The sequence below is a fragment of the Lolium perenne genome, chromosome 4 (assembly GCF_019359855.2).
Source record: "Lolium perenne isolate Kyuss_39 chromosome 4, Kyuss_2.0, whole genome shotgun sequence".
Taxonomy (NCBI): domain Eukaryota; kingdom Viridiplantae; phylum Streptophyta; class Magnoliopsida; order Poales; family Poaceae; genus Lolium; species Lolium perenne.
The window spans coordinates 43,566,701-43,578,786 of record NC_067247.2 but is presented as its reverse complement, the minus strand read 5'-3'; positions in this window follow the sequence as shown (position 1 = coordinate 43,578,786).

The following is a 12,086-nucleotide window of genomic DNA, read 5'->3' as shown; positions in this document are numbered from 1 at the left end:
ATTCTGGTACATGGTCATAACACTTTTAAGAGCATAGAACATCTGATTGTGTACATATTATCCGTGATCTATAATCACTCATGTGTTTTTACTCATTGAGTGTCAGATACACTTAAGTCTTGTAAACACTTCACATGACAAGAACATTTTCTTAATATTTCTATATTGAACTACTTCAATATCCATCCATTGTACTTTGACTTAAATTTAGTTATGTGTTTCAATCTATCTTTATAGATCTTGACACTAAATTTGTTTCAGTCCATATCCTTTCATTGAAATTAATTTCTCAATGAAACCTTTTAATCAAGTATATAATTACATCATTTATAACCAACTATATGTCACCTACATAAAGTATTATAAATGTGTCTTAGTGCTCCCACTTAATTTCTTGCAAATGCAAGCCTCTTCATCGTCTCTGATGAAATCAAAAACTCTTTGACTATTTCATCTGGTGAAGATTCCAACTCCGTGATACTCACTTCATCCAATTGAAGTTTGTATACCTATCTAGTATTCCATGGACCAGCAAAACTCTTGGTTGTATCTTGTATACACCTTTAATACACACTTCTGATAAGTAATGTATTTTGCCATCCTACTAACATATCTCATAAAAGAAATATGTAGTGATTACTAGAATAATCCACATAGACTATAAGCATTGCTACGGAAGATCTAATCTTATCGTAGTCAACTCTTTGAACTTTGTCGTAAACAATTTTTGACAAGTGGAGCTTCTTCAAGGATATTTCATCCAAGTCTATAGATCCATTTACTTTCAAAAAGTATTCATCTATTATGGATTTCATGGCGCATGGCCATTTTAACAGAGTCAGGGCCCATCATAACTTCTTTGTTTGTAGTTGGTTTATCATTGTTCAAAATCAATCCTTTGTCCACAAATCATTTATTTGATCACAAAGTAAACCATACCTACAAGGTTCAATATGTACTTCGATCTCCATGGCTAAAACACTTTGTAGTCATGGGAGCCATGATCGTCGTGGCCGCTTCCGGAACCAATTCCGATGCTGCGCTACTCTGATCATTATGCTCAGGTTCATAAACTTTATCAAGTTCTATTGTCCTCCCACTCAAAAATTTCGCTAGAAACAATTTCTTGGAAATAAGAAACATTGACAAACACTTTTGTCTTTGTCTACACAGTGGGAAGAATTCCCAATCAATTCTCTGGAATAACCAACAAAGACATTCATCCGATTTTGCTTGTAAACTTATTTACTTATGCTATGCATACCAAAATTTTAAGAAAAGACTATTAGGATTCATACCCATGCCATAACTCGTATGGTGTCATTTCAACGGATCATGATGATGCTCTATTAAGTGTAAAAGCGGTAGTCACTAAAGCATAATCCACAAAAAACATAATGGCATCAATATTTTATCTCATCATTGATCCAACAAGGTTTGGATACGTCTTTTGGATACTTCATCATTACTATGATACTCCAAGAAACGTGAGTGTAGAACAACTTCATAACTCTCTTAGATGTTCGCTAAAACTCGTAATTCAAATATTTTTCCACTATGATACAATCATAGATATTTGACTTTTCTATTACGATGATTTCCACTTCATGCTGAAATTTATTTGAATCCATTCAAATGTTTCAAACTTCTTCCTTATCGAATATATCCACATATACTCAATTCATTGTTGAAAGTTTTCATGAAGTAGAAGAATCTCCCGCACACAACTATGTCCAGTGAACCACATACATCATCAAGTATGTTTTCACTAAGTTAGTTGCCCGTTCAACTCTTGGCCTATAAACGGTATTTTAGTCATTCTCTTTAGAAAAGATTTGCAAGCGCCAAATGATTCAAAAATCAAATGACTCCAAAAATCCATTTGCATGGAGTTCCTTCATGTGTTCCTTTCTAACATGACCTAAATGGCGGTTCCACAAATAAGTGAAATTCAAATCATTTGCCTTATGGCATTTTAACGTCAGTGTTATGTATGTGTGTTTCACCATTAAGATTTATAATAACTTATCCATCGTACATGGAGTAATGTCATAATTTGAACAACTCATTGTTTTCATTTGACTAGAGCAAAATAACAATTATTAAGTTCTTTATTATAAATTCTAAGGGCTAGATAGAATGCCAACGACGAACGAAATAACACTTTATTTTTGTTCCAGACGTGCATTTCTATCATATTCCTTGTCAGTTACTTAGGCCATTGTATTCTTGTATTGCGTTGTTTTGTATGACACTTCATACCAACCAATATAGTACTAATACCCAAGAATTTTATAGTGTGACCTAACTAGAAATTTAACCATAACATGTATATCATTTATATACACCTGAGCTAGACATTCTAGTATTTTCTTTCTTTCTGCCAAAATATCTTTTGCAGTTTCTCTTTTAGCTTTCCTCATTATTCAGAGAAATACTTTAACATTATTAACTTCTAGGTTTATTGGTCAAATACCAATAACCTTGAGGTTCTTACTTTAAGTTTGATCATCATATGACAAGTGTTTCAGATTTCATTATTAGTAACTTTGTAATATGATGAACAATTTCACTCATAATTTTATCCATTATATCATGACGACTTTCTGAGACCATGTCTGTACATACTAGGCTCATAAAGTTTAACCTTAGTATGCGCATGTGCAAATCTGGTTTGCACCCGTTGTATGCACACGTAGAATCTATAACATCCGATCATCACGTGATGCTTCGAAACGACGAGTTATAGCAACGGTGCGTACTAAGGACGATCACTTCATGGATATGCGAATATCGTTAGTGCCCCAATAGTTGGAGGATTGGGACGCCTTGCGTCTTCAACCTTCGTACATTCCCATAAATCTTATGAGTTTATGTAGTCTCACCAAATTATATTCTATCATCTTGCAATAAGGTCTTAGATATCACATATATCTCATACCTTGATTATTTCTGAAAACTAAATTTTCAGCTCCTTACTTTTCAAACAGATTTGAACTTCAAGTTTCACGGAGACAAGATAACTTTAGGTACTAATTGAAACCATAGCTCTTTGAATCAACAATGTGAGGTTTACTAAAAGTTTGCTATAGGACTTAATCACTTCTTGATTCTTTAACAATACGGTACCAGTCCGTAAAGTTTCTTGTCATATTTTAACAGTATTTCTATCTCAATTACAAGACTAGCGCATAGTAGTAAACGGATGCCAATACTACAAAATTAATTCAAAATACTACTCAGACTAAGTTTATGATAATTAGTTCATGTTTTAATCTAATTACTAATGAACTCCCACTTAATACAACATCCCTCATAGTTGTTAAGTGGTACACGATCCAAATCCACTACACCAAAACCGATCATCACGTGAGATGATGTAGTTTCAATGGTGAACATCAACATGTTGATCATATCATCCATATGACTCGTATTCAACCTTTCGGTTTTCGTTGTCCCGAGGCCATGTCTGTACATGCTAGGCTCGTCAAGCAAACCCAAGTATTCCGCGTGTGCAACATGGCTTACACCCGTTGTATGTTGAGTTTATCACACCCGATCATCACGAGATGCTTCAAAACGTCAAACAATGCAACGGTGCATACGAGGGGAGAACACTTTATTATCTTGATATTAATGTGAGGGATCATCTTATAATGCTACCGTCGCGTTCTATGCAAAATAAGATGCATAAAGAATTAACATCACATGCAATTCATATGTGATATGATATGGCCCTTTAGTCTTTGCGCCTTCGATCTTCATCTCCAAAGCACGGACATGATCTCCATCATCAACGGGCATGATCTCCATCATCGTCGGCGTAGCGTCAAGGTTCATGGCGCCGTCTTCATGGTTGTTCACCTCATGTAGCAACTATTACAACTACTTTGAAATACTACTCAACATGAAATTTAAAGACAACCATAAGGCTCCTGCCGGTTGCCACAATACAATAATGATCATCTCATACATATTCATCATCACATTATGGCCATATCACATCACCAAACCCTGCAAAAACAAGTTAGACGTCTCTAATTTGGTTTGCATATTTTACGTGGTTTAGGGTTTTCGAGTAAGATCTAATCTACCTACGAACATGAACCACAACGGTGATACTAGTGTTGTCAATAGAAGAGTAAATTGAATCTTCACTATAGTAGGAGAGACAGACACCCGCAAAGCCTCTTATGCAATACAAGTTGCATGTCGAACGAGGAACAAGTCTCATGAACGCGGTCATGTAAAGTTAGTCCAAGCCGCTTCATCCCACTATGCCACAAAGATGCAAAGTACTCAAACTAAAGATAACAAGAGCATCAACGCCCACAAAACCATTGTGTTCTACTCGTGCAACCATCTATGCATAGACCTGGCTCTGATACCACTGTAGGGATTCGTTGCAGAGAAAACAAAAATTTTCCTACCGCGAGAACGCAATCCAAGCCAAGATGCAATCTAGAAGACGGGAGCAACGAGGGGATGATCAAGACTAACACTTGAAGATTTCCAAAGCCTATAAGAGTAGGCTCTTATTGCTGCGGTAGACGATCACTTGCCGCTTGCAAAAGCGCGTAGAAGATCTTGATCACGGTGCCACGATCGGGCAGCACCTCCGTACTCGGTCACACGTTCGGTGTTGATGAAGACGACGTCCTTCTCCCCGTTCCAGCGGGCAGCGGAAGTAGTAGCTCCTCCTTGAATCCGGCAGCACGACGGCGTGGTGGCGGTGGCGGTGGAGATCTCCGGCGGAGCTTCGCTAAGCGTGCGGGAGAAGAGGAGGAGAGAGGGGCGGCTAGGGTTTGGGAGAGGGGGTGGCCGGCCACCTAGGGGTGCGGCCAAGCTATGGGCTTGTGGTGGTCAGCCCCCTCTCCTATGCCCCTCATTATATAGGTGGAAGCCCCAAGTGTTGGACTACAAGTCTTCGAATAAGACCCGAACCAAAAACCTTCCATATGTAGGGAAACCTACCAAAGGTGGGAATCCCACTTGGGGTGGGATTCCCCCCTTCCATGAGGGGGGTTGGCCGGCCACCCTTGGGGAGTCCACCTTGGACTCCTCCCCTTTAGGGTTGGCTGGCCATGCAAGGTGGAGTCCCTCTGGGACTCTACTTTCCATGGTGATTTCTTCCGGACTTTTCTAGAACCTTCTAGAACCTGTCATAAATGCAACGGATCATTCCCAAACTTGGAATATGACTTCCTATATATGAATCTTATTCTCCGGACCATTCCGGAACTCCTCGTGATGTCCGGGATCTCATCCGGGACTCCGAACAAATATTCTAACTCTATTCCATATTCAAGTTCTACCATTTCAACATCAAACCTTAAGTGTGTCACCCTACGGTTCGCGAACTATGCGGACATGGTTGAGTACTCACTCCGACCAATAACCAATAGCGGGATCTAGAGATCCATAATGGCTCCCACATATTCAACGATGACTTCAGTGATCGAATGAACCATTCACATACGATACCAATTCCCTTTGTCACGCGATATTTTACTTGTCCGAGGTTTGATCATCGGTATCACTCTATACCTTGTTCAACCTCGTCTCCTAACAAGTACTCTTTACTCGTACCATGGTATGTGGTCTCTTATGAACTTATTCATATGCTTGCAAGACATTAGACGACATTCCACCGAGAGGGCCCAGAGTATATCTATCCGTCATCGGGATGGACAAATCCCACTGTTGATCCATATGCCTCAACTCATACTTTCCGGATACTTAATCCCACCTTTATAACCACCCATTTACGCAGTGGCGTTTGATGTAATCAAAGTACCTTTCCGGTATAAGTGATTTACATGATCTCATGGTCATAAGGACTAGGTAACTATGTATCGAAAGCTTATAGCAAATAACTTAATGACGAGATCTTATGCTACGCTTAATTGGGTGTGTCCATTACATCATTCATACAATGATATAACCTTGTTATTAATAACATCCAATGTTCATGATTATGAAACTAATCATCCATTAATCAACAAGCTAGTTAAGAGGCATACTAGGGACTCTTTTGTTTGTCTATATATCACACATGTACTAATGTTTCGGTTAATACAATTATAGCATGACATATAAACATAGAGATATAAATAATAACCACTTTATTATTGCCTCTAGGGCATATCTCCTTCAAAAATAAGTACATCAAGTTTCTAGGCGAGGCGCCAAGGCCACTAACCCCGAGGAATCACCCAACAAGTCCACCCCCTCTGTTGGTGGTGGTCCACCTACTCCTCCTTCATGTCAGCCGACGCCGCCCCCCAATCCACCTCCGGCGTGTACGCCGCCACCCAGTCCACCTCCGACGAAGAAGCAGAAGCAGGGGGTATGGAGGACAGAAGGCAACCCCCTCCTGGACTATTAACCCGGAGCCTTATGTACCTAAGACCACAAGGGTACCAATGCCATCACTGAAGCCTCTCCTCCTGAGACCTTGGGAACTTAGTGTCGAGGAAACCGACGTGTACACGACTGCTCACCATGAGAAATGGAAAGCGGAAGTCAAGTAAAAAAGACCCTGAGCCTAAGCCGCTATATACTGAGAAGCAAAAGAAGGGGGGCTAAGGAGTTTTTGACGACACCGTCCCAAATCCAGCAGAATCTGTCAGACGGCAATGGACGTGAATTTCTTAGGCAAAAATCATTACTGGAAAAAGCCTTGGCCGAGAAGAAAGCAGCAAGTAAAAAATGCAGGAAACAAGTTTCCCAGCTCGGGGAACAGAAAAAACAATCGATCCCCCCTCTCAAAGTGGAAGCCGGTCATTCCGCTACGACGTCCTTCAGAGCCGATATGGATAAGGACATGGAACTATTGGACCCCGCTATCCTAGCAGCTGCTAGCGCATAGGAAATGACTGTAATGGCGGCCAAAGAAAGAGCGACCGAGTTCGGTATGACTTCGTGCATTGTTAGGCCTTGAGGATGCGCAAATAAGTGAGGTAGCATTTACATATAAGCCGAATGGGCCTCTCGTCGAGCCTGCGCAGGAAGCGAGTCCACCAACACAAATGCGAAATCTGCTACTCCGGTACAAGGATTTCATAAAAAATAAGGCCGACAAAGAATATATTTATGCGGAAGTTAGAGAGGAGCATCACTTTAAACATTACTATGTACAAGTTCATATGAGTGAATTGTTCCAGTTGTTCACTCTGCGCGAGCTCGACAAATCTCTCCTGAGTTGCTACGTTCTGTAAGTGATTTATTTCTATAATTACATTTCTACCTCATCTCTTTCATTGCCTGCACAATACTGTCCTAACTATATTAATTCTTGTGTACGCTATTATGCAGAATAAGCTTGGGGAATGCAAAAGAAGGAACATCCATGATGTTGGGTTCATTGACCCACATATCATTAATGGATATGTGTTAGAAAACCACCTCAAGATGTGGAGAGAGACATGTACAAGTTTCTTACAAAGCAGGAACTCAAAAGTGAAATTCTATTTTCTTACCATTTCGGGTGAGTGCTTCTGTCTTGTGCACATTCTCTTTTGTCTACTCCATGTTATGTCTAATCGATGATGCATGACTGTGCATGTAACGTGTCCGTAGGTTTCACTGGATTATGCTAACAATTCAATTTGACAACTCTAGCGTTGAAGTCATGGACTCTCTGAATATGGACCCAAAGCATTGGACCAGCATAAGATTAATGCTGCAAAAGTAATTATTTTCAATCATTTGCGCAATATAACGGCCTCTTTCGTTCATTTCCTAATATCAAGTAACTAATAATTCCCTTGTTCATTTAATTTCTTTGCCCTGCAGGGTTTGGAAATGGTTCAAAGATAACATAACTGGTGAATTCAAAGATCAGCTAACATTTAGAAGGTTAGCTATTGTTCCAACTCAGCCAAAGAGGACCAATCTATGTGGATACTATGTTTGTGAGTTCATCCGGGGACACACCTCTGAGCGAAGGGCTCAGGATATCAACTTGCAGAGGAGTGACTTGCGGGAGAAGCTTAATCCAGAAGCTCGCTTCCGACCTATTCAAGAGGAATTAGCGGGATTTTTGATTAGGGAGGTCTTCCATCCTAATGGACAACACTATTATGAGGATGAAGAACTTCTAATGCCCTAAATTGTATATGGAAACTTGATTGAAGTTATATATGGTCACACGAGATTGAATATTATATATTCCTCTTGAATTCTTCTTGTTTGAAATTGTATATTCATATGCATCAACGTGTAACGTGTATATAGTAGCGTAGAATATGTGTACTGAAACTTATTTGAAACTAAAATAAAATACAAAATAAAATATAAAAGAAATGAAAAAACAACAAATTAAAACCAAATTTAGGGGTTTAAACCCTAAACCTGCAGAGACCTTTAGTCCCGGTTGGTCACACCAACCAGAACTAAAGGTACTCCGCCCCGACGCACATCTGCAGCCCACGTGGATGGGCCTTTAGTCGCGGTTCGTAAGCAACCGCGACTAAAGGGGGAGGAGGGCTTTAGTCTCGCATATTTAGTCCCGGTTGCGAATCCGGGACTAATGCCCGTTACCAACGGGGATCGATGCCCCTTTTTCTACTAATGTTGACTAGTAAGTGGGCACGTGCAATGCACGTTAATACAAATACAGTCATATAACATATATGCCATATTGGTTAATTTAAATAAAAAACATCAATAATCATGCACATGTAATACACTCATATTACTTGAGCTCCTTTGAAATTCTTGGCATGGAGAAATATAGAATCAAAATTAGTCTCAGTCAAACCAGACCACTGACAAACCTAGAAAATATATGTAGGTGATAATTTTCCAAGATAACATAATAAAACGGACAGATGCATACTTAATTGCAGTTATAGGAGAGGACAAGATACATACTTATGTTATCGAGAACTTAGAGCTTGCAACTATAATTTCCTGCAGAACAATTGAAATAGCACATTGTGCTGTAATATACAAGTTGAATAAAATATTATACACAAATGAACTTCATGTCCGATTGCTCCAGGTTTTTCATTTTAGCTTCTGTAACGCTACTCCCTAGAGATAGCAGACTGTACACTGAACTAATTCTATCTATACTTCTATACTACTATTAAACAAGCAAACATGAACTTTCTTAGAAACACCCGTTATGTGCACCCAGCCTATTCAGTACCACCGGATTCTCCAACTTAATGAGATCTAACCGCTCAGCTTATCCTAATTCAATGCCCTGGGTGCACTTAGCAATTATGTTGGCGGAGGACTACCGAGCAGACGATTCCGCACTCAGCCAAACATGGGAAAAAAACTCCCTCGCAGGATGAGATCACGATCCCCCCGAGATCTCAGTTCGTGATGGTCTGCAAATGTTTTCTCCATCCGTTTATCACGCAAAAGCCATTTATTATATCGGAGAAAATCGCCCCAAACTACTCTCTCCTAGCTCCCACATGCCGCCTCCGTTCCGCCGTCTAGCAGGGACGCAGAAGCTCCTTTGCCCGACGCGCCCGGGACGACGAACCTGCCGCCGCCGTCATTCGCCCGCAAGACTGGGGACATCCCATCCTCCTCGCGTCACGTACGGCGTCCCCTAGACGGATCCTCCATGCAGCTGGAGACGTGGACACTGCAGTTGTTCCTCCGCGAGGCTGAGGTACGGCGTCGGTGCCTCCACCGTTCCTCCATGCGGCTGGAGACACAGACGCTGCAGCTATTCTTCTGCGCCACTCGAAGACAAAAACATATCCCTGGGATCGACGATCGGAACCTCTCTCGGTCGGGGCAATGTTGGCTGCGATCTTTTTCCAGATGCTCTAGGTGAGGAACGCCGATTGCTTGTCCTTTTTAGTTTACTGATTGAAACTGCAAGTTCCATTGGACCGGCTACCTGAAGATGACTACGAGCAGCTGCAACGCAAACATCGCGTGATAAAGCTGCTGAACGCCGGCTAGGTGAAATCAAAGCTAAACGCTCCCTTGCCAATCTGATCCATGACATTTAACTGTTCGACGATTTGCTGGTCTCCGTGAATTTGAGAACCAACATGTGTTTGTGGGTGACGACTGACCGTGTGATTTGTTAACTGGTAATCGACGTGTATGTGCATGTAGGTACCAGAATTGGTAGAAAAGAATAGATCCATCCAGTATGATCAGTGGATGGCGATGAGGTCGTGAAGTTGAGTGTGACCCACGCAGAATCTTTCCGACCCGCACACGAGAACGTATGTCTGCCCCAAGCTCGACAATATTGACAGACACTAAATAGATATTGAACCTGGTTATCTGAAATTGTCAAGGTAAGCCGCATTTTACCATCAGCACTTGTTGTTGCACTAACCAAATGCAATTTCTGTAAGCATTTTGACTTCTAAGAGTCAAAACACACGTTTAGGGTTTTCGTGGATGGAGCAACGTGCTCCCCACCTCTTCTATTTATATACTTGGCAGGTTACAATACAAGGCACATACGATACAAATATACACGTATGTGGACCGATCTCTTAACACTCCCCCTCAATCTAAACTACTACTACATACAAGGTTTAGATTGGTTCGAAATCGGTCTAGCATCTGCCGTGTCGCTGGCTTAGTGAAGATATCAGCCAACTGATCATTAGAAGAGATAAACCTTACCACCAGAGCGCCATCAGCTACCTGCTCTCGCACAAAATGAAAATCAATCTCAATGTGCTTGGTCCTAGCATGGAAGACTAGATTCGCCGTCAGGTAGGTAGCACCCAAATTATCACACCATAAGATTGGAGCTTGCCGCTGGGTAACACCAAGTTCTCGAAGCAATGAACATACCCACATAGCTTCGGCTGCTCCATTTGCAAGAGCCTTATACTCTGCCTCAGTGCTCGATCTCGAAACCGTGGGCTGCTTCTTCGAACTCCATGAAATAAGGTTCGGACCCACAAACACTGCAAAGCCACTCGTAGAGCGTCGATCATCAACATCTCCTGCCCAATCTGCATCAGTAAAGATGCTCACACTCTGTTGCAGTGACCTCCTAATGCGAAGCCCTGTATCCAATGTTCCCTTGACATAACGAAGGATTCGTTTCACGGCCTCCCAATGCACTTCAGTGGGCTGAGACAAGAACTGACAAACCTTGTTGACAGCAAAGGATATATCTGGACGTGTGAGAGTCAAATACTGTAAACTACCAACCACACTGCGATATCTGAAAGAATCCTCTGGACCAAGAAGTGCACCAGTGTCTCGAGCTAGCCTTTCAGTGGGCACCATTGGAGTGGAAGTGGGGTTGCAATTCTCCATATTAACCCGATGCAACAAGTCTAGCGCATACTTGCGCTGCATAAGTATCATGCCCCCTGAATTGTACGACGCTTCCAATCCAAGGAAATAGTCCAGAACACCCAGATCCTTGATAGGAAAAGTGGCAGACAGAGAGCGAACAAGACCCTCCACAACAGCAGCAGTGGAACCAACAATGACAATGTCGTCGACATAGACCAACATGAAAACTTGAACACCACGCTGATTATAGATGAACAAGGACGTATCAGCCCGAGAAGGAAGAAACCCCAGCTGAAAAAGGCGAGTACTCAAGCGAGCATACCACGCACGAGGAGACTGCTTCAGACCATAAATAGCACGCTGCAACTTGCAGACATGAGAAGGGAAACGGACATCCTCAAAGCCAGGAGGCTGCTGCATATAGACATCTTCTGTCAGTAAACCATGTAGGAAAGCATTGCTGACATCAACCTGACGAAGGGTCCAGCCTCGAGAAACAGCAAGAGAGAGAACCAAGCGAATGGTGGCTGGTTTGACAACAGGACTGAAAGTGTCACCATAGTCGATGCCATGCTGTTGAGTGAACCCGCGAGCAACCAGACGAGCTTTGTGCTTCTCAATGGAACCATCAGGACGATGCTTGGTTTTGAACACCCATTTGCTGCCAACAATATTAGTGCCAGGTGGGCGAGGAACCAGAGTCCAGGTCTTCGTCTGAGCAAGAGCAGTGAATTCATCAGCCATGGCAGCGCGCCACGCCGGTTCACGAAGAGCATCACGGTGAGACACCGGTGCTGCAAAGAGAGCACGACGACGAGTATCATAACGCACAGTGC